A 21,718-nucleotide genomic window follows, 5' to 3' on the forward strand; every position below is an offset into this window, starting at 1 on the left:
TTGTAAACTGGTGCAGTCACTACTGGCAAACAGTATGATGTTCCCTCCAAAAACTAAATATTGAGCTTCCATACAACCCAGCAGTTGCACTTCTGGGTATTTATTAAAAAAATAAAAATTAAAAAAATAACAAAAAAAACCCCTCACATTAATTCAGAAATATATATTTACCTCTATGTTCTTTGCAGCAATATTTACAATAGTCCAAACACAGAAGCAACCCAGGTGTTCATCAATAGATGAATGGATAAAGATCTCATATTTCACACAGTGGAATATTACTCAGCCATAATAAAGAATGAAATCTTGCCGTTTGCAACAACATGGACGGACCTAGAGCAGCGGTTCTCAACCTGTGGGTCGTGACCCCTTTGGAGGTTGAACGACCCTTTCACAGGGGTCGTCTAAATACATCCGGCATATCAGATATTTACATTTGATTCATAACAGTAGCAAAATTACAGTTATGAAGTAGCAACGAAAATAATTTTATGGTTGGGGGTCACCACAATATGAGGAACTGTATTAAAGGGTCGCGGCATTAGGAAGGTTGAGAACCACTGACCTAGAGGGTATTAGGCTAAGTGACACAAGTCAGAGGGAGAAAGACAAATACTATCTGATTTCCCTTATATGAGGAATCTAACAAAACAAAACAAAACACGTGAATAAAGTAAACAAAACAGAAACAGATCCATAGATACAGAGAACAAGCTGATGGTTGCCAAAAGGGAGAGTGATACAAGGCAGGGGTGAAAAAAGAAGAAAAAAAGAAGAAGAAAACATTTGAGAGAAAAGCACCATGGCAACAAGACGAAGCACAAAGTCCTGCCCTTGAAGCCCAGCGATGCTGCGTACAGGCTGCAAGTTGGGGCAAGGTAATGGAAAATCGTGGCAACCACAGGTTTGGCCCAAGGGCTTCTATTAGTCTTTCCTTTGGATATGCGTGTCCTTGTTTAACCTGATCATTTACAAAGAGGCATTTCAGTGAGCCCTGAGTACTGATGCGTACGGTGAACAGCACGGGGGATAAAACACTGACTCACACATCCCTGCCTGCAAGGAGCTGATGGGAGACAGGCATGGAAGCAATGAAAACACCGATTGTAGCTGGTCTTGGTGTTACATTGCCCGAATTTTATCCTTTTCGGAATTAACCGTTGCCGTTCATGCCATAGCCCTGGATAAGGCCATAGCACATAGCGTTATCCTCCACCCCACACACATCCACACATGACTGTGATTTCTCTTTGTCCTTTACTTGAAAATTTGTAAAAATAGTACTCAAGTTAAATATTCCTAAAGTCTTAAGCTCCAGGTTCTGCAAAAGGAATTAGCACTTCATTTCCCTCTGACACAAGCTTTAACTTATCCAGAATGAATTTACTTTAAACAGGGCTGCCTGCCTTATTATCTTACTCATCTTGCCATCTTTAAATGCCACCTAATCCATTCAGAACACCACTGGATGCTGCACTTGACATAGCCATCGCCGGGACCGCCTGTTAACTTTTCTTACAGTTTCAATGTCATCCAATTAAATATAATACTACGTCAAGGTAAACCATCTCCAGACTGGTCAATTATTCTTTCTGGATGATTCATACTTTATACTTTTAAAATAATACTATTTATTATAACAAACTATTTGAAACAAGCTGGCCCATAAAGTATATTCGAGTAAGAAAAGGCAGCAGGTGAGGGCAATTCTGAACACAGGGGCCTGTTCAGCTCAGCAGGGCTGGTCGGCCTGGGAACCAGAGTGGTGGGGGCTGGGACACAGGCAGAGGCAGGTTCCTCCTTCAAGACCACAACCATAGACATGACCCTGGAGCAGGGGCCTGCAAAGCCGGGGAAATCACCATGAGAGAGTTCCAGAAAGGACGGGACACAGGCTGACATTGACTTTGCCCAGAGAACATTTTCTCAGGTCACTCTGACCCCTGAGTGGGGCGACAAAGCCTGGCTGCCCATCTGAGCTCCTGGAACCTGAGCCCAGTCGCCCTTCATTCGGGGAAGACTGGTGTTTCTAGATATAATGATGGTATTTCCACTTCCGAACTCCCAGGACCCTGTCACCACCTCAAGCCGCAGTTCATTTGGCAATCGTGCAGAAGATCCTGGATCAGGCACAAGGCCGGGGGAGCTCTGGTTTGTCCTGATCTGGAGCCAAGCCCACAGCAACCTAACCATGTCCCCTGAGCAGTAAGGAGCCTCCCAGGACAAAGGAAAATGCAGTGCCTGACTGCATCCACGCCAGGCGAAGCTGAGATAAACACCCATAGCTCAGTGCCTATGCCCTTTGGCTGCTGGTTCCCCAAGGGTTGGTGGCAGGGCTGTGCTCACTCACTGAGCTGAAGAGTGCAGGTCGCCGTGCCAGAGGGATGAGAACTTGCAATGCAGAGCGCCTCTTAAAGCTCCAGGCTGGGATACACTTGAGCTTTCTCAACCACTGACAGTCACAGCCACGCTGACCTTCCCATAGGAAGGAAAGTGCAGCCCTCGTCCATGCCCGGTGCCACAAAGCGCACCATTATTTATCATGGGTTGGGGAGGAGGTGGATCGGGAGAGCATCCAAGACAGACCTGAAAGAACACCACATTCCAACCCAGAGGAGAAAGGGCACAGATGCAGGATGAGAGGCGGAGGGAACAGCATGTGTAAAGGGGGGGAACGTCCACATTCCGGGCTTATCCGGGAACAAGGGGTGCTGGCCCTGAGGTCAGAATATGAGTTGTGTGCAAAGCAGGGAGGATGGGGAGAGATGGTGCCTGGAAGATGAGGATGCGGCTGCCAGGCTGTGGGACTTGAATTCCATCATGACTTTTACTATGAAACAAAGCTGGCAAAGATGAGCCGTTTTGAGCTCCCCCGAGTGCCTGCAGCGCTCTGTGTGAATCACCGCATTTAATCCCGAGGACTCTATGAAAAAGAGGGCACTGGGCCCTTTGAATATTTTTTTCAACAATTATTTCTTGGTGCCAGGCACTGGTTCAAGTTTGACCCAGGTTTGGGCGCTCTTGACTACGTCCCCATCCTCTTAGAATTTAACCTACTGAAACAGATTGAATAAGGGTATGAAAATATATAATTAGGCCTAGCTGGTTTGGCTCAGTGGATAGAGCATTGGCCCATGGACTGAAAGGTCTGGGCTTTGATTCCAGTCAAGGGTTCGATTAGGTTGCAGGCTCGACACTGGCCCCAGTAGGGGCGCATGTGGGAGGCAACCAATCGATGTGTCTCTTTCTCATTGATATTTCTCTCTCTGTCCACTCTCTCTAATAACCTTTCCCAAGGGGATATGGTCATATAGTGGAGTATCTGAGCTCAGAAATCTTCTTGGGTGTAGAGTCCTGATCCTGTAAATCAGCGGTTCTCAACCTCTGGGTCGTGACCCCTTTGGGGGTCGAATGACCCTTTCACAGGGGTTGCCTAAGACTATCGGAAAACACATATATAATTACATATTGTTTTTGTGATTAATCACTATGCTTTAATTATGATCAATTTGTAACAATGAAATTGGGGGTCACCACAACATGAGGAACTGTATTAAAGGGTCACGGCATTAGGAAGGTTGAGAACCACTGCTGTAAATAATGGCGATCTGGGGGACATTCTGCATCAGGGGAAAGGGCAGGGCCTGATGATGATTTTCAAAAATTGCTCAGGTCCAGAGGAGAGATTAACAGAGAAATACAGGAGTAGGAAAAAGTAGGTTTACAGTTGTGAGTCCATGAAAGAGTTTAGTCCTGTATTATTATTTATTAACTAGAGGGCCAGCACATGAAATTCGTATGTGGGTATGGTCCCTAGGCCTGGCCTGCGATCAGGGCCATCTTCTCTGGCTGTCCGCAGTGGGCCCCACCCCCTGCCGCCACCCACCCCGGTTCCTCATTCGCCATCGGGTGATCAATGCCTGACAGCTGGGGGAAAGGGATCAAGAGGTTGGCTGTTCCTGTCTGCTCGCCAGCCCTGCCCCAACTGCGGGTCACCCTCTGCGTGTAGGGTGACCGGCAGGGCAGGGGCCTTGGCCTGGCGCCACCTGCGTCCTCTGCCACACAACCCCAGTTCCCCATTTGCCATCAGGTGATCGGGCCCTGCTGGTCGGGGAAAGGGACCAAGAGGTGGTCAGTGCACCTCATAGTGACTGGACCAGCGGTCATTCTCGTTGTTCTGCCATTAGGGTCAATTTGCATATTACCTTTTTATTATATAGAATTATTATATAGAATAGAGGCCTAGTGCACAGATGGGGGCCAGCTGGCCTGCCCTGATCGGGGCCCCAGATCGGGGTGGGGGTCCCTGCTGGGAGGCAGGGCCAGCTGGGGCAAGGGGTCAGTCATCAGGGGTTTTCATGCCAGCCGATCAGAGTGGGGATCCCCGCTAGGGGGCAGAGTGGCCATGGGCAGTTTGCAGGTGGGCCACACCCCCGATCAGGGTAGTGGTCCCCCAGGGGTGCAGGGCTGGCCTGGGTAAGAGGCTGCCGGGGGTTTTCAGCCATCTATGCCCCCGATTGGGGTGGGGGGTACCCACTAGGGGGGGTGGGGCCAGCCTGAGTGAGGGGCCGGTAGTTCTGGTCTCTGGTCATTCTGGTTGTTCCACTGTTTCAGTCGCTGGGCTTTTATTATATAGGATTATTGCATTATTTTCCATATGAACAACATTAAACATTCTTTTGTCCACAAGTTACAAAGCTGGGGAGGAAAAAAAAAGCGAAACCAGAAGAATGTGAAGTTGTATTTCAGCTGAAGCCAGTGATAATACAGACCTAAGGCTGAGCAGGATCCAGCACATTGAAGTGTACAAGCATGAATGTAAACAGTTGCTCAAGGAGACAAGAGATCATTTCAGGGTTGCTGTATTCCACTAACCGTCCTCTCCCACTGTTTCAAATGTCTGTGGGTCTCCGTTTCCCCTTCTGTGATTTTGGCCTGTGAGCATATGACCTAGTTTTTGGGTGATGGGACCTGCAGGCTTTTGAGAACGATTTTCTTCCCTGATGAAAAGAAAAGAGTCTCCCAACCTCGCTCTCTTCCCACACTGGAGCAGATGAGGGAGGCTGCTGGGGCACACCATGGCCCTTTCTCCTGCTGGGCAGCCAGCAGCCAGATGGACAGAGGGGACTAGAAGACACCCCACATCTGGATCTGTAATGGCATTCTTGATCTGCTTTTCAAACAAACATCAGGTTTATCAGAGAGAAAAGCTAATGAGGACTACTAAGGGCTGTGTTATGGATACTCGGTACCAGGCTCTCAAACGGGTGTTTGGTGTACACTACAGCATGTGATTCTCCCAGCAAAAAATCACGAGGGAGTATAATTCCATTCAGCAGGTAAGGCAACCAAGATTTTGGAAAACAAATTCACATCCCCAGTGCCAAATACCTCAAATGATACTCACCCTTTGGGAGCGGGGGCTGAGTCCCCAGGAACTCCTCCCTGCTCGGGGCCCAGGGATGCTCAGGCCTCCCAGAAACAGCTCTTTCCTGGCATGTGTGTGAGGATGGGGCTCAGGGATCAGGAGGGGGTCAGCATTTCACAGGGAGGAGTCAGGGAGGAAGAGATGTCTCCCTGAAAAGCTCTCTAGTAAGAGCTGATGGTGAATACATGGAAAATTACAACCAAGTCAAAAGAAACAACCAATTGCCTAGAAGTCCGAGGAGAACAAGGGGCACTGTGGCCAATCCCAGCACAAGATGGGACGCGGGTCCCTTGTCTTCAGCTGTTACTGGTGATGTTATGCCATGGAAGAACACTGCTTACATCACACCCCATATTCTTCCCAGTTTCACTATTACAGACTCTGTGCCCTTCCCTCAAAGTCAGGGGCTTGACGTTGGGGTTCTGAGAAGCCTGGGGAAGGGGAAGGGGTGTGGACTTACTTAAATGACTGTATCAGAGGATGTGATGAGAAAATCCCAACGCAGGCCTTGCTACTAAATGTCACTGGATTTCCATGTTCTTCCAAACTTTGGTCTGCTTGGAGTAGTTTTCCCACCTGTCTTCTCTTCTGTTTTCTTTTTGTCCCTGCCCTCTTCCCCTGGATCTCTTCCTCTCTCCCTCCCTTTCTCTCTCTGTTCTTTGTGTCTTCCATCCCTTTTCTGCATTGCGCCTTCTAATCTTTTGATCCAGAAAATGAAAGCATGAGGTTGGCTTGAATGATATAAATGAAGACTAAAGACCCAAAGGGCACAGGACTCAGACACTCTCCCACGGATATGATGAATTCCATGCATGAGTTCCAGTCTGTGGTTTCTGTGACATGACGCCGAGTTTGCAATCTAGAGGCCAGCATTGCTTCAGTCATCTCATTAGCAGCACCTTTTTCTTTTAATGCTGATTGAGAGCCAGGTGCGGTGTAAATGTCTGACATAACTTTGTTTTAATGCATTGCTAAGTGAACCTCTGTTATAATTTTAATTATGTCCATTCTACAGATGTGGAAGCTGAGGCTCAAAAATGAGAGGTAACTCACCTCTTGTGATGTGGCTGAGAAGTTGCAAAATGGACTCTGCCGGATCTCTCAGGCTGGTGCGGCCTGCACGCTAACCATTAGACAGTTTTGCCTTCTTTCTGGTCCATATTCCAAATGAATACATCATTAGGAAGCAGCTCAGGTTACATGAGGGGTTAGTAATATTATATGCAACAAAAACTGGTTATTTCGGCAGAAGCCATATCTCACTACCGAAGAAAGCACAAAACTCTTCTTTGGAAAAGTCCGCATGCAACAAAAGTCTTGTTAACTTAGTCCCTCACCAGGTTACTACCTGAAATGGAAACATGCCATTTCATAGCCACCCTCAGAACAACAAACTCCAGCAGCCTTAGGGGAAACCTGGGACTCAACTTTACAACCTGAGGTCATGGACTTGGGAGGAGCCAGTCTGAAAGGCCCTCTAACAGCTTTATAAGCTTTGGGTTCAAGGAGAAGGGAGCAATTGCAGGTGTGAGTTTGCAAAGCACAAAGCTTCCCTTCAGTGAACTCACTGGGGCCCTTGTGTGAGCCTCGTCTTTCCACATCCGGCCCTCCAGAGATGAGGTGCTGCCTTAGTGGGCCAAACGCTGCCCTGGTGGCCTCACGGGTTTGAAATACCTTCTTCCCAGAGGGTGTTGGGAATAACCTGTGCATGCCTTCCAGACCTGGGAGAGAATCTGGCGCACTTATTAAAGGCACTGAACATTCTGATTTGGTCCACAATTCTTTTGCTTCTTTCAGCAAAAAAGTAAGATTGCCTTGCTCTGATCTGTTACATAGCTCATCAGAGCAAATGACCCTTCTTTTCTCCTTCGACCAGACCCTGTCTAAGTCGTTTCACCTTCAAGATTACTGGGCTCTATCCTCTCTAACTTTTTAGGGTTCTAGAACTTTCCCCAAAGTAATAGCTCTCAGAACTGTCACCACAAAAATAGGGATGTTTGCCGTGGCTGGTGTGGCTCAGTTGGTGGAGCATCATCCTGTGCACTGAAAGGTCACCAGTTTGATCCAAGGTCAGGGCTCAATCCCAGGTCAGGTGCATTCCCAAAACAATTAATGTTTCTCTCTCACATCTCTCTCTCCTCTCTCTCTCTCTCTCTCTCTCTCTCTCTCTCTCGCTCTCTCTCTTTCTCTCTCTCTCTCTCTCAAAAAAATCAGTAAAAACATATTTTAAAAACTATTTTTTAAAAAGAATAGTGATGTTTAAGAAACTACAGGACTTTCCATTAAATTTAAATTTTAGAAAACAATAAGTAATTTCTTAATATTTAGTGTCTTGGATAGACCTGTACTAAAACATTCTATGTTGTTGATCTGAAATTGAGATTGAACTGGGTGTCCCCTATATTTATTTGGTAAATCTAGCAACTCCTAAGTTTTCTTGAGCATTATGCTACCCACTTCATATTGGCAGCCCCCTTTAATCCTCATTAGAACGTAGAAAAAAAGTGAGGCCCTAGAAAGACTGTCTATTTCTCAGGAAGATACAGTCAGTAAGCAGGAGATGAAAAATTCTAACAGATGTGACTTTGAAAGCCATGTCTTTCCCCACATGAATAACTCCAAAACCTAATCGGAAACCTGTCATTGATACCTTCTCCCTCCTTCCCACTCAGGATGCAGAGAAAAATCTGGTTTAAGGCATCATTTAAGGAAAGTGCAAGCAAGTTTTCCGGAGGAGGCGCTCAGTGCTTTCTCTCCGAGCCACTGAAGGGTTTCTTTCTCTGAGCACAGCTAGGCAAGCTTGCTTTTCATTTCAGCTGCATCTGCAATCCACCTTCCTCCCCTGTATTTTAACTGCTGATACAGGACTCTGATTTACTCTCCTAAAGGGAAGAGTGAGGACATTTACATAAAACCATCTACTGCGCGGTGTACCTAATCTGCAGGAATTCTAGGGGAAATTCAACAAGACACAAAATGCAGCCCGGAAAGTGCTGAAATGGAAGTTCCTGATGAATAAAAGGACAAAGGGAAGTGTTTTAAATCTAAATATGTCTCTCCGCTTATAGAAAATGTGGGCCACTCGGTCCTCCCGGGATCTCAGGAGCCTCCACCTTGAGCTGACCTCTCGAGGCAGGTGGAGAGTCTCGGCCCTGGGTCCGGGGTCTGCAGCCTTCGTTCTGAAGGTCTGAGAAAAGGCCTTCACTTCCAGACCTCAGTTTCCTTAAGCAGAAGAACATGGAGAGGCCCCAAGCTTCCATTTCCTTTGAAGGACTAAGTTGAGGAGGAAAAGGAGATGGATGGTGAGTATTATCACACTATATAAAAGTAAGGAATTGCCATTTTCATCCTTTTTATTCTTTTTTTCACTCTTCTTTCATTGGTTTCATTCTTTTCATAAGCAAAGTGCTTTTGCATGGCCAGAAACTACTCAGTGCAGGCTTGTGTGAATGGGCTGACCGCATTGAGAATCCCTGAAACAGACAAATGAGTTCTCAGGAAGGACTTGGGGACACCCCCAATTTTGACTGTTTCATCATCCTTCTTCAGCTTGTCTTTCCATGCCCCTCTCTTTCCTTAAATATTTCTTCCCTCTTTTAAAAAAGATTATTTTTATTATTTCAGGGAGGAAGGGAGAGAGAGATAGAAACATCAGTGATGTGAGAGAATCATTGCTTGGCTGTCTCCTGCACGCCCCCTACTGGGGATCAAGCCTGCAACCCAGGCATGTACCATTGATTGGAATTGAACCCGGGATCTCGCAGGCTGACACTCTATCCACTGAACCAAACCGGCTAGGGCTATTTCTTCCCTCTTGAAGCCTTCCCAAATTTTCCCAGGCAGAAATGCATCCTCTTGTTTATTTTCTGAGCAACTAACTACTAGGAGCACAGACACAGTGTTCCAGAAGCTGGTGTCAGAAACAACACCCCGTCCACATCCTGCTCTCAGAGGGCGCCTACTCTGAAGGGGGAGTGAGGGGTAGTAGCCAGGGGACCCCATGAAGTAACAAGGTAAATACTATTGTACAAAGGCATGCTGACGAAGAATGTGTTGCAATGAAAGAAAGCAGTGGTGACTGGAAGGGATGGGGTCTCGGGAAAGGTCTGCCCAATGACACAGGCAGAGGCCCAACCATTATGCACTGACCCCTCATAGGTAAAACTCGAAGCTCATCTGACTGCCACGCTAGGCTGCAGGTCCCTCAAGAACAAGAGCTATGTTTTACCTCGTGCACAACCTCCCTGGCAACAACACTCAACAGCAACGCCCGGGGAAGAGCTGAGACAGGGTGTATCAGAGTTTCAAGGGCGTAAGTACCTTCCACACAGACAACACATTTTTTAAATACTTCATTTTCGTGATGCAAAAATGAAATTTCTTAATAAAAAAAGTCTGCCAGTAAAGAGATTAAAGCTTAAAAAATATATCTTTACTAATGATAGGGCGCCGACTTCAAGTTGAAGAGCACATACCTTCACAGTTCCTGGTACTAATCGGGTGCTTAGTTAAGAACATGATGAAGCTCTGGCCACTGTGACTCAGTTGGTTGGAGCATCCGCCCAAACACCAAAAGTTAGTGGGCTGAATTCCCAGTCAGAGCATATACTCAAGTTGCAGGTTCAATCTCCGGTCAGGGCAGGTAGGGGAGGCAACCAATAGATGTTTCTCTCTCACATCAATGTCTCTCCCTCTCTCTTCCCAAACTTCCTCTCTCTAAAATATATTTTTTTTAAGTTATAAAAGATGCTGAATGTCAGAGTTCTGAAAGTCAAAATTCAATAGTAAAGACCTCCTTCCCAAACTCCTCAGTCACCTTAGTAATCTACTTGTTTGGGATCATGTATTAATGTTTTCCATGCTGGTCTATCATTTCCTAGAGAGCTTGCCCTGTTGGTTTTGTTCATTAATGTATTCCAGCACTTAATCCAGTGACTGGCACACGTGCTCAATAATCAATCTCATTGAAATTAAGAGTATAGTCAGTTATCACCAGTTTACCCACAATAGCGACTCCCAGAATATAATCAAAGGTCCAAACTCCCACACCTGAAAACCTTTCCCGTGGGACCATGAAACTTGACTTTGGTTATATCAACTCAGAGACTGAACTTTGCGATCCCTAGTTTTATCCCAACCCCCTGACCCTTCCTATGACCCCCCAGCGACTTACTGTTATCCATGGCACATCACTATTTAACATGGGATAGATGTTACTTATCCATCTCGCTCGTATCTGTCTCTTCCATGAGAAGATATGAACAAGGGCACCCCCTGTTTTACTCCTTAGGGTGCCCCCAGTGAGCAGAACATCACTGGTACATGGTTGCAACTCAATAAACACATGTTAATAGAATACATTTGATCCTTGTAACTACTCATTAGGGCAGGGAAAGGAACACTGCACACATCTGTAAATGGGAAGGTTGCTCACTGGAACATAGTCTACACTGCATGCCCAGCACAATGTTGCCTTGATATTCTGGGTAACTGATTTCGCTAAGTCTCACATTGCAACCAATTTCTTCTCTAGCCCCCAAAACCAGAGGCTGCATATTGGGGGTCCTTGGGACAAATAGGAGGCCTACCTACATAGGTGTTTTGTTGGCCCATTTGGTATTATTTTAAAATATTGAATTAGCTGCGGGTACTTGAAAGTCAGTAGGTTCTATGTAAAATTGTGAACTTACAGACTATCCTGAAAACACACACACACACACACACACACACACACACACACACCAGATTTGGCAAAATGGGGTCTGAGGCCCCACTGGGAACCCCTGTGATGGCTCGGAGCCATAGCACCCCCTGTCCCCAGGCACAGGCCCAGGCTCAAGCCCAGGCCTGTTTCCAAGGTTATTACTTGCTGGGCCACTGAAATGCATTTGAGTTTGCGACCCCTGCTGGAAAGCAACCAGAAAACATGCAGCACAGAGGAAAAAAACTAAAGAAAAAATGCCCACTGGGATCTATTTCCTTTACATTCAGGCTATTCCTTGGAAGAATAATGTATCCCTTTCTCTAGAACTCTCATGGTTCCACATAACTATTGACAAATTATGGCCCCTAAGTATTATTCTAATGGCCCGAAAAAGCTAGGCGCTTATTCCCTGTGGGTAGAGGAAGCCAAGAATGCCTCACGCCAGAGGCAGGCCTGGAGATGAATCGTGAGAGGCTGGGCGTCCGCTCGTGACAGCTCAGGCTATGCAGAGAGAAAGCAAGTTTACTTGGAGACCAATTACCTCCAGGGATTGATGAGAGGCTGCAGGGCCAGGCTTGGAAAATGAGAATGATGAGGGAACCTAGGCACAAAGGAGCATGCCAGGATCACGTCACAGACCTGCACCCCTGGGACACCCCGGACACCCCAGGACACCTGTGCGGCTGCACATGCCACTTGATTCATGACCCACGGTGGTCAGTAAGCACCCCACTGCCCTGTGTCCTTTAGCTCATCCCTCAAGGCTCCAGGTCCCAGGTGGGATCACCCACGGCGCCCTGGCTCGGGGCGTGGAGATATGGACAAGGAGAAGGAGTCCACAGCCACTGGAAAGCCTCTCCCGGAGAGGAAGGCTGTGCCCCCTGAATAAGAGCTCTCCTTGGTTGCTGGGCACCTTCCAGGGCGCAAAAGTCCCCCTGGGCTCGGAGGACTCTCGGTGGCGGGGGAGGGAGATGGCGAGCCAGCACAGGTGCGGAATGAGAACAGGCAGACCTGAACTGCAGTCTGGAACCCTTTGTACCTTCAGAACGTTCATTAACGTTTCTGATCTGCAGATTCCAAATCTTTAAAAATAGAAAGGATGCCATCTGCCTGCGCACAGCCCGGGGATGCCGTGAAGATGCAGTTCAAGCATCCGTTCGTGATTTCAGAAATACTTATCAGACATCGATTAGATGCCCGGCACTTAGCTATGTGCTGGGGACAAACCCTGAACAACGCTGAAAAGGCCATCGAGAGCCAGTACTTTATGCCGATGACAGATTTAGATAAGGGAGGCCCAGGTCATCTCCCCAAGCGGGGCATGTGTCACTTTCCTCCAATGGATACACTCATCTGCAACTTTCCTTCTTTTCTGATGAATCAGTAGCAGGTCCCTTCCTCCAAAATTATGTTATCTTAAGACATTCGAAGTGCATTAAGCTAAAAAGAAAAAGAAAAAACAAACCTCTAAAACATTTCACTCTGATCCTAAAACCAAGAAAGTAATGGCCTGAGAAGCCTGGTGCTGGTGGGTTTCAGGTAGAACGCTCACAAGGAGATCCTGGCACCTTGTGTGAAATCCTCTCCATCTAGACTACGTAATCCACACAGACACACGCAGACTACAGTGAGCACAGCAACAAACTGAATCAAGTTTGTAGTAAAGGCAAATAGCCCTGCACATTTAGAATCAGCAAAATGCTCTTCACATGCATGATCTCACTTTCTCATAATAATCTGAGTTGCAGAGGAAGAATCCAAAGTTCTGAAGGAGGAAAAGCCATTTGCCAAGGGTGTGGGGGAAACAAGTGGCCTCCAAATTCAGCTAGCACCCTGGCGTCCCCCCACTGGGAAAAGGCAGCCATACTAGACAGCACTGGGCCATTATTGCTAGTTGAAAGAAGATAGACTTACCCCAAAGTGATGGGGAGCAACCCAGGTCTTCCCCAATACCAGCCAGAAACTTATGGCTTCTACAAGAGCTGGAAAGCTCCTGCCCCTCCCACCAGCAGCTAGAAAGCTGTAACTCCTCACTCCTCCAGGAGTGTCTCTCAGGGAGGTTCCCTGGTGGAGAGGCACAGCCTGGAACCTGGTGCCTAGGCCATGACCCTGGATCCAGGCTCAGTTCCATCGGGACATCAACACATGTTACTGTCTTCCCTCCATCCCCCCTCCAAACTCTAGCCTCAACAGAGAGAACATGACTCAGTACTCCAGACTGGCATGTGCCAGTCTGGGTGAATGCCGTGGTCTGGGAAAAGCAGGGGCACTGATCGGGCCATTTCCCACCAGCCAGTCCATCTTCCTGGCCCCTTTCTAATCACCAGAACATTTTCATTCAAGACAAACATCCGCGTTACCTTTTCTTTCAAGAGCTTGGGGGGCTTTTCCAGCGAAAGAGTTTCTTCTTTTGGCAACAAAAGCACAAGCCCCAGCTAGACTGTGGAGCCCAAGCACAGGGTTCCCAGACACCTACACTGTGCAAAGCACTGCTTTATGCACAGGGCTGGAGGCTTCGTACCAGGCATGCCCACCGAGCCTAGAGCCTGGGGGTTTCCTGCTCCCATCCGCAAGCTCAAGGTACCACTTTCTCACCAGTTTTCCAAGACAGAAAGAAAATCTCCCATCTTAAAGTTACAGTGTCTTGCTCACCAGGCAGCCCAGAATAAATGCTCCAGAATCCTCAGGAAGGGACCCTCAGTCAAGCTACTGTTGTAATTCACTGCGCTCAGGGGTGCTTAGTCACAAAGTCCGCACCCTTGTCAGACTCGGCTGGCAGAGTTAGAGAGCCCTCCTGACTCCAAGAGAGGAGGCTCCTTTCAAAGTTGCTCTCGCTCTGCCTGGCGCTGGGGGAAACCTTACGTAACAGCGTGGTCCATTTCAAAGTGCTATTTCTGCCGTCCTAGGGGAGGAGCGCATCCAAGCTCTGGAAATACAAAGCATAACGCAGAAGCGTCCCTCTCCTGGAATTTCACTAGGTCAGGCGGATGGTGATTGTTCCCAACTGTTACTGAGAAAGCAGAAAGCAGAATCAGCATTCCCGACGCAGAAAGATGGGCTTTACAAACGCAGGGAGGCAGGAGTTGGGGTGTCTCCCCTCCTTTTTTGAAAAAAAATGGGATTCCTGAAATTAACCTTTGAGTGGAAGTTGGTCATTGGGTTTCAGCAAATTAAGGTGAGATTTGGCTGCAAAGCAAGAACTCACGAGTCAGATCCAGAGGAGCCTGCGTGCGCTCTGGCTGCTGCCACAGAAGCCCCGGAGGCACCGCGCCTGGGCGCAGGGGACGGGCTCCCCCGGCGGGCGAGCAGCGGGCGGCGCAGCGGAGCCAGCGGTACCGGCTTCCCAGCGCTCCGGCGGCTGGAGGAGGAGCGGGTGCTCTGTGCTCCTCCGTGATCCCTTGGCCGCTCCTGGCGGCTGCTCCCTGCAAGCCAGTGGACCGCTTCTGGGAGCGCAATTCAAAGTCAGTGGATTTGGACTCACCTCCCCAATCGCCCCCCCCCCTCCCCCTAAGCATCTTCGTGCAAGTACTGGATAAAAATAGCATGCGGATAAAGATGGGGGAGGAGCAAGACTCGCGCCAGGCGAGGCAAGGATGCGAGTGGTCGTGCAAAGTAGGGGGCCCGAGGAGGAGGGTTGCGCCCTCCTCTCCGGATAGAGGGGCTCCCGGGTTCAAGAAGGTGCCTGGGAAGTCCATAAGGGGTAAGACATACAGCGCCAACCCAAACCACAGCGCCTAGCACACCCTGTGCCCGGCTGCTGATCCCGCCGCTTCCCCGATGGGCTCTCCCTTCTGTTCCCGGGCAGGTGGGGCCAGCAGGGGAGCAGCGCGCGGTGGGTCGCCAGGCTCCGGAGCGCACCTGGAGAAGTCAGCCTCCTCGAGGGCGCCCATCCCTTGGAGCTGGGGCTCCGGCTCCCACCGCGGGTCGGCGCCCCGGCGCCCCGCCACCCCTCACCCTCATCCGCTGCCGCCACCCAAGTTGCTTGAAATAGAAACAGAGGCAGAAAGAAAGAAAAAAAAGAGGGCGACGTTAAAAGTAACAGGAAAAATCAAGATAGTGTATAATGGCCATTCGGAGAAAGAGGCTACTTACTCTCAGGCCTGCAGCCTCAGTCTCCCAGCTCTCAAGCATCCCCGCCCCTCGGAGATGCCCCTTCTCGTTTCCACTCCAACCGGACAAGGTTTCCCCACCCCAGGTGCTCCCTCGACCTAAGGACTTTTTGCTGACTGTATCCGCGCCCCAGTTCCCAGCTCGAGGGGTACCGGTCCGCTGCGCTGTCCTCTGGCGGCTTTCCCTGATGGTCCTAGGGAGCATCGGCTGCCAGGATGGAACCTCCCGCCCTGCGCTCTGCGAAGGCAAACACCATCCAATGCACGAATAGTCAGAAACCCGGAGACCTGCCAGCAAAGAATGAACTGTCCCTCCGGACTTGCAGAGCTGGGGGTGGGGGCCTCGGGGGGTAGGGCAGGAGGCGAGGAGGATGGGAAAATCCCATCTCTCCTTCCTTGTCCCCCTACAGTCACTACACTTGCTCCAGCTGCGACTCACCGTGAGCCCTGAGCTGGCACTAAGTCCCGGACTCCAGGTCCGAGCACCTGGCGCGCCCGGTGTCTTGCCACTCACCTGAGCTGCGCTGCGGTCCAGCAGGTCCGGCCCCCGAAGTCGGCTCTCGGGCTGGGCCATGGGCAGTGCCGTCGAGCAGCGGTGGCCGGCGGAGCGAGGTTCAGGACACCCCGGGATAGGCAAGAGAGAAGGGGCGCGGGCACCCAGAGACACGGCTGGCTGTGGCGTCCTCTCGCTGTAGCCCGCGCGCCGGCGACTTTGCAGGCAGGAGGCTCGGAGCTGAGTCCCTCCGAGGGGAGGAGCAGGAGGAGGAGCAGGAGCAGGAGGAGGGGACGCGGGAGGCCGGGCCCTGGGGGAGCGTGCGTTGGGCAGAGGAAGATCGCGAGCGCCCACTGCTGCCAGGCGCGCTCTGGTGCTGCCCGAGTCCGGCCCGCTGGGTGCTGGGCTGTCCGCTCAGCGCTCGGGGCCTCGGGACCAGCCCCTGCGCTCGGCGTCGATCGGCAGGTGTAGGAGGCATTGGCCCCGCCCCATGGAGCGAGGGCTTACGGAGTTGCAGTCCCAGGGGAGGGAACCAGCACGGCCGGGAGGGTGGGGCCGGGGGAGGGTGGCGTGACTGTGCCTTCGCTGCTAAACTGGCGCGTCGGGTTCACTCCCTCACCCTGCCGGGAAAGGGCAGGTCCGACCCCCGAGGCCACCTCTTCCCCGCTCTCCAGTCCCGCTGGGTCCCCGGGACCCGCGCCCCTTCCTAATGGGTCTGCACCGCGTTTTCCCGGCCTGGTCGGTGACCCACCTTAGGCTCCGATTCTCCCAGCACCTCCTGGGAAGCAGAGGGAGACATCCTCTCCCGCTCACCGCGGGGCCTGGCTGGGACGCCCACCGCAAGGCTGCCTGAGCCAGGATCCTAGTGAGGAGCGGGCTCCCCAGCTCTCCTGTCGCCATTGAACACGCCCTCCCCCTCGGGTTCGGCGTGGGTCGGTGGGTGAGGATCTTCCAGGAGAGCTCAGAGAATTCAGCTCTGCCTGGCTAGTGCGCGGGATTGCAGCCTCAGCTCTGACATTGAGTAGGGTCTCGCTGCCCCTCCCCCGTTCCTGTAGGTGGGAGTTTGCTATGAGAATGACTAGCATTCAGTAGTTCACCTGCACAGGGAAGATTTCCAGGAGCTAGGGGTTGGGATCTCCTTGGAGAAGCGGGGCTGCCTGCTTACCCGCTTACCCAACGCAAAGCAAGTCACTGCTCAGGCAGGTCATCAAACTTGTTTTTAAAAAATTCCAAAGAAAGATCAAAATACAACAGTATATTTTTTTAGATGAGATTCCATATCTGAAATAGTGGAAGATAAATAGTTGGAAGAATTCAAATATGTCACTTGAGTTTTGAAAGTCTTTCATTAACTTTGCTTAGTTTAAAAACACTCTCCCACCTAAGGCGTGGTTCCCAGTGTTAGGTAGGAAGTTACCTGAGCAGCTGGGGTGGGGCCTGCTCTGACCAACATCGCCTCCATATGGGAGGCCCAGCACCCAGCAGACACAAGTTCAGAGGAAAATGACATGACCTCCATGAGACCTTACGAAGGCCCTGGACTAATTATAATAAAATTTACATTGAGGTTTGGACAGGCACTCACACCTTGTGGGTTTTTCCGTATGCATTATGGGTAAGGACACGCACAGAAGGAATATTGTGACAGAGCCTTTTCCTGTCGATCATCCCTGAATGCAAATCAAAGTCTCCACACAGAAAATACCTCATTTAAACCATGTAAGCAGGAGTTCAGGGCCATTAACTCCACTGGCCCACCCCTTGCTTGGAATGCATCTCCCATAAATCCCACTTTGCTTTGCTTTCATTTGTTTGGCCTTCACATCATTTCTGCATTGATGAGAAGAACGAAGGTCCTAGCTGGTCATCCCAATCAGTAGTATCTTTTAGGCTCTGCGACTCGGATTGCACAAATTATAAGTTCTCTGGCCACAAGGCTGGAGAAAGGGCTTCTTGTCCAGGATCAGGAGGGGGGAGCAGTAATTCTAGTTAAAAGGGGATACCTGCCCACAAGCGGAAAACTAAAGTAAAATATGAGTGCCGGGCAATGAACTGGCACCGACGATATGAGGCGCATCTTCCCTCCAGTCTGTGCAAGCAGACACTCTCAGGTGACTGGGCCTGAGGGTCCTCGTGGAGGTATCGGAGGGTCTCCCTCGTGACCTGCCAGGGCCTCCAGAACACAACTGTAATTAAACTTGACCCTTTGGGGAATGCATATAAGGTTTGGTCGCCCAGCACTCTGGGTCCTCACGGTTGTTTTAGACAGTCGGTGAGAGAAACTGAGACACGTCAGAGGATCGAGGATGAACATTAGGTTTCACGGCCTCTGGGCGCCTCCTCCAAAAGCAGCACACTCTGACCCACCACAATGAATTCTTCTCGCAGTCATGATTTCCCGCACCCACATTCTCAGTGTATAATCCTAGCACCCATGCGTGGTTATAATTTAATACACCTCACCTGCCCAACTGGGCTGCTTGACCTACACTCTGCTTGCCTCTTTGCTACTATTGTATTCAAAGGCATTGTTGCATTTGTCAGTAGGTTCAAAACTGGACAGGAACTTAGTTAGACAGGAATCACTTTTTAGGACGGAAAATAGAATCTCCTCCTTACCTATGACGTTGTAGAGAACATCACTGGCCTAACTCTTTAAATTGGTACCTGGTAACTGTGTCTTTTCAGGAAAGAATGGAGGATCTAATACTAAAGCTCTCCATCCGGCTACCTGGGAAATGGAACTCTTTTACTCTACCCTTACTAGACTGGCTACCCTTTCAGAAAGCAAAGCAATGACCAGCATTTTCTGGCTGATAAAGCCAAAGCCAGAAGCATCTGTGAGGCCAAGGCCAAGACTTATTTTGAAAAATAAAATTTTAGGGGTTTTAATGTCTTTGGCTACTTCTTTGAGCCAGGCTAATGTTGACACGCCACATATACAATCCTACATAATAAAGAGGTAAAATGCAAATTAACCCTCACAAGATGGTTGCCTACGACCAGGCCGGCAGGGAGGTTAGTGAGGGATGACCAAACAATTGAATAGCAGGCTGCATGGGGCGACCAGGCTGGTGGGGGGTGGGAGCAGGCTGTGAGGGGCAACCAGGCCTGCAGGGGGGCAGTTAGGGGTGACCAGGCCAGTGTGTGGGGGGGCAGTTGGGGGTGACCAGGCTGGCAGAGAGGGGCAGTTGGGGGCAATCTGGCTGGCGGTGGGGCAGTTGGGGTGATCAGGCCAGCGGGGGTTGGGGGACAGTTAGGGGCAACCAGGCAGACAGGCAGGTGAGAGATTAGAAGCCAAGTGGTCCAGGACTGTGAGAGGGATGTCTGACTGCCAGTTTAGGATCAAGCCTAAACCGGCAGTCAGACATCCCCTGAGGGGTCCCGGATTAGAGATCATACAGGCTGGGCTGAGGGAGACCCACTCCCCCGTGCATGAATTTCATGCATTGGGCCTCTAGTCTGTATAATAAAAGCCTAAGCAACCATTATGGCAGAACAACCGGAACGACTGTTCTCTATAATGTGCACTGCCCACCAGGGGGCAGATGATCAATGCAGGAGCTGCCCACTGGTGATCAGTGTGCTCCCACAGGGGGATCGCTGCTCAGCCAGAAGCCAGGCTCACAGCTGGGAGCACAGCAGCAGTAGCAGGAGCCTCTCCCACCTCTACAGCAGCACTAAGGAGCAGCGAGCAGGCAGGCGGTAAGGAGCATAGGGTCCAGAACTGCGAATTTCGTGCACTGGGCCTCTAGTGTTATATAACACACACACACACACACACACACACACACACACACACATATGTGAATTTATATATACATATGTGTGTATATATATGAATTTTTTAAGGTCAACTTAAAGCCCCACTTTGAAAAGCCTTAGCATTTCAATTTACATTACTTTTAAAAGAAGTGCTTTTTCCCACGTTCTATGAAGCTGTGTAAAACCATGTACGAGGTTGTGTGGGTCAAATGGTAGTCGAAGATAAGCCCTTGCCAATTACTGGTGTCCTTAAGCTCCTACCAGCAGCTAAGCCCAGTGCAGATCATGAGCTCTTCAAAATAAGGAGCTGCTTTGATGTCCTAAGTCGCTATGATTATTTTTTTCCATGAGAGTTCAAAGTGCTTTTGTGCTCAGAGTCTGAAACTCACAGTTCATTTGCCAGATGCAAAGGGAGGCGGGCCATGTGATTTGTACTCAGGGAGTCAAAGGCAGGTTAATGAATCTGCTTCGTTCCCCACTGCAAGTCCCAAAAAGGAACTAGAACCCAGGTCTCAGCCCTAAGTCTCTGTGGGAAGCTTCACTTGCAAGAAGTTACTCTGAGCAGATCTGGCAAGTGACAAGAATTTGAGGACTGAACTTTGAGCTTCTCTCATTTTTTTCATTTCAGCCAACATTCATTGATCAAGGATCAATGGTCTTATGGTTTGATAAACAAGACAATTTTAATTGGCTCTTTTGTTCTTATTTAGTTTTATGTCTCTGCCAAGACATTTGTCATTTTTCCTAAACACCCTCCCTTGACCTCTTCTGGGCATGAGTTAGATTTCATGACAGGCATTTACATATCACCAAAACTCAGCTCTGTTATAACATGAACATTGTATTAAAAATGTCTGCTTATTAGTACCTGGCGCTAACCAATTGAAATAAAAATGTCTGCTTAAAGATCTGTCTTCCCCACTAGATTAGAAGGGCTTTGAGTGTAGGCACCATAATTTAGTTATTGCTCCAAAATTTTGCATGATGTCTGAAACATAGTATACTCTCAAAAAAGGGGGCAGGCTTCTAAATGAACTTTCCTCCAGGAGTCATGGCTTGTGGTTTAGGTCAGACATAGTGGTAGTCAACTGGAAAGGGGGCTTGTCACTCCTCGGTGTTTGACCCAAGACCCTCTTCCTCAGTGTCATCAACTGGAAAATCAAAGGGTTTTAGTAGATGACCTCTAAGCTGCTTATATTCTAACATAGCAAAGTCTTTATTGAGCACCTAGTACATGGTCTACACTATGCCAGGTACTATGGAAAGTGAAGACATCACCACTGCCCTAAGGGAGCAGACAATTGCATCTCAAGGGGAAGCAAGATTAACACTCACAACCTATTACTGCCCAAACTCACTGACATCAGTTCAGTTGCAAATTGCATTCTGCAGAAAACAAAGGCTGAAAGGGTAAAATGGAAACAAAGCATCTGACCTAGGAGTTTGGTCAATCATCAGTCATTACACCAGCGGACAGGTATTCAAGGCTTTTGTGCCAGGCACTGTGCAAGATGGATTACATGGGTTGCACGTTTTGTCCTTGCACCGACCTTCTTAGAAGGTGTGATTTCTTCATGTAGCAAAAATGGAACAGGGAAGTTTAAAGTCATGACGTCAGTGAGTGGGAGCAATTCCGGCACCACTGGAGGAGGCAATTTATCCAAGGCAGCTGCCCTTCCAGTGAAAACTGAACTCCTTGTTTAGTGCTCTCTGTAATTGAATGGCTTGCTTACGTTTTCTTTTTTTCTTTTTGGTGGTTGTCTTTTCCCCTAGGTATGTGGTGGAAGAGGGAGGCCAGGAGAAGGGGAGGTGGGAAGGGAGAGGGAAGCGCTTGCTCTTTGGGGAGATGTCCAGGATCCACAGCCCCTCCGTCTGCCGGGACTCCATGTGATTTCATCTGTAACTCCTGTGTGTGGGGCTCGCCTGGAAAGCCTTTCCTCCCATAATGGCCGTTTGAATCTTTCAGGTTAATAGCATGAATATTGAGCAGTCCAGTGGGATTCTTTATAAACAGAGGAAATTGGGATCAGGTTAAAAATCCAATTTTAATAAACTTTCCAAGTCCTGATTTAGATGGTGCACTAATGGCTCTTCCTGCTGAATCACCCGAAAAGTCAAGTGGGTTTTTAAAAGGCCCGTGTTGTATGGGAAGCTTGATGGGTATTGTCGAATGGTAATTGTGCTTCCCTGTCTTCATAGAAGAGGTTGTGTGTAAAACT

At 49.3% G+C, this 21,718-nt stretch overlaps 1 protein-coding gene across 4 annotated transcripts in view; it reads right to left on the reverse strand.

Annotated features, from left to right (window-relative positions):
- The window catches only part of HS3ST1 (heparan sulfate-glucosamine 3-sulfotransferase 1), a 29,405-nt gene extending 13,211 nt beyond the window's left edge, over nt 1-16,194 (reverse strand). The window contains exon 1 of one of the 4 annotated variants that reach the window (XM_036328971.1): nt 15,756-16,194. The gene's annotated coding sequence lies outside the window, so the exon portion shown is untranslated. Of the gene's footprint in view, nt 1-5,888; nt 6,464-14,337; nt 14,556-15,680; nt 15,699-15,755 lie in introns of those variants that run through there. The other 3 variants (XM_036328979.1, XM_036328978.1, XM_036328972.1) reach the window with 3 other exon arrangements.
- Between the last annotated feature and the right edge of the window lie 5,524 nt (nt 16,195-21,718).

This window comes from Myotis myotis, unplaced genomic scaffold, assembly GCF_014108235.1.
Source record: "Myotis myotis isolate mMyoMyo1 unplaced genomic scaffold, mMyoMyo1.p scaffold_m19_p_1, whole genome shotgun sequence".
NCBI classification, from domain to species: Eukaryota; Metazoa; Chordata; class Mammalia; order Chiroptera; family Vespertilionidae; genus Myotis; species Myotis myotis.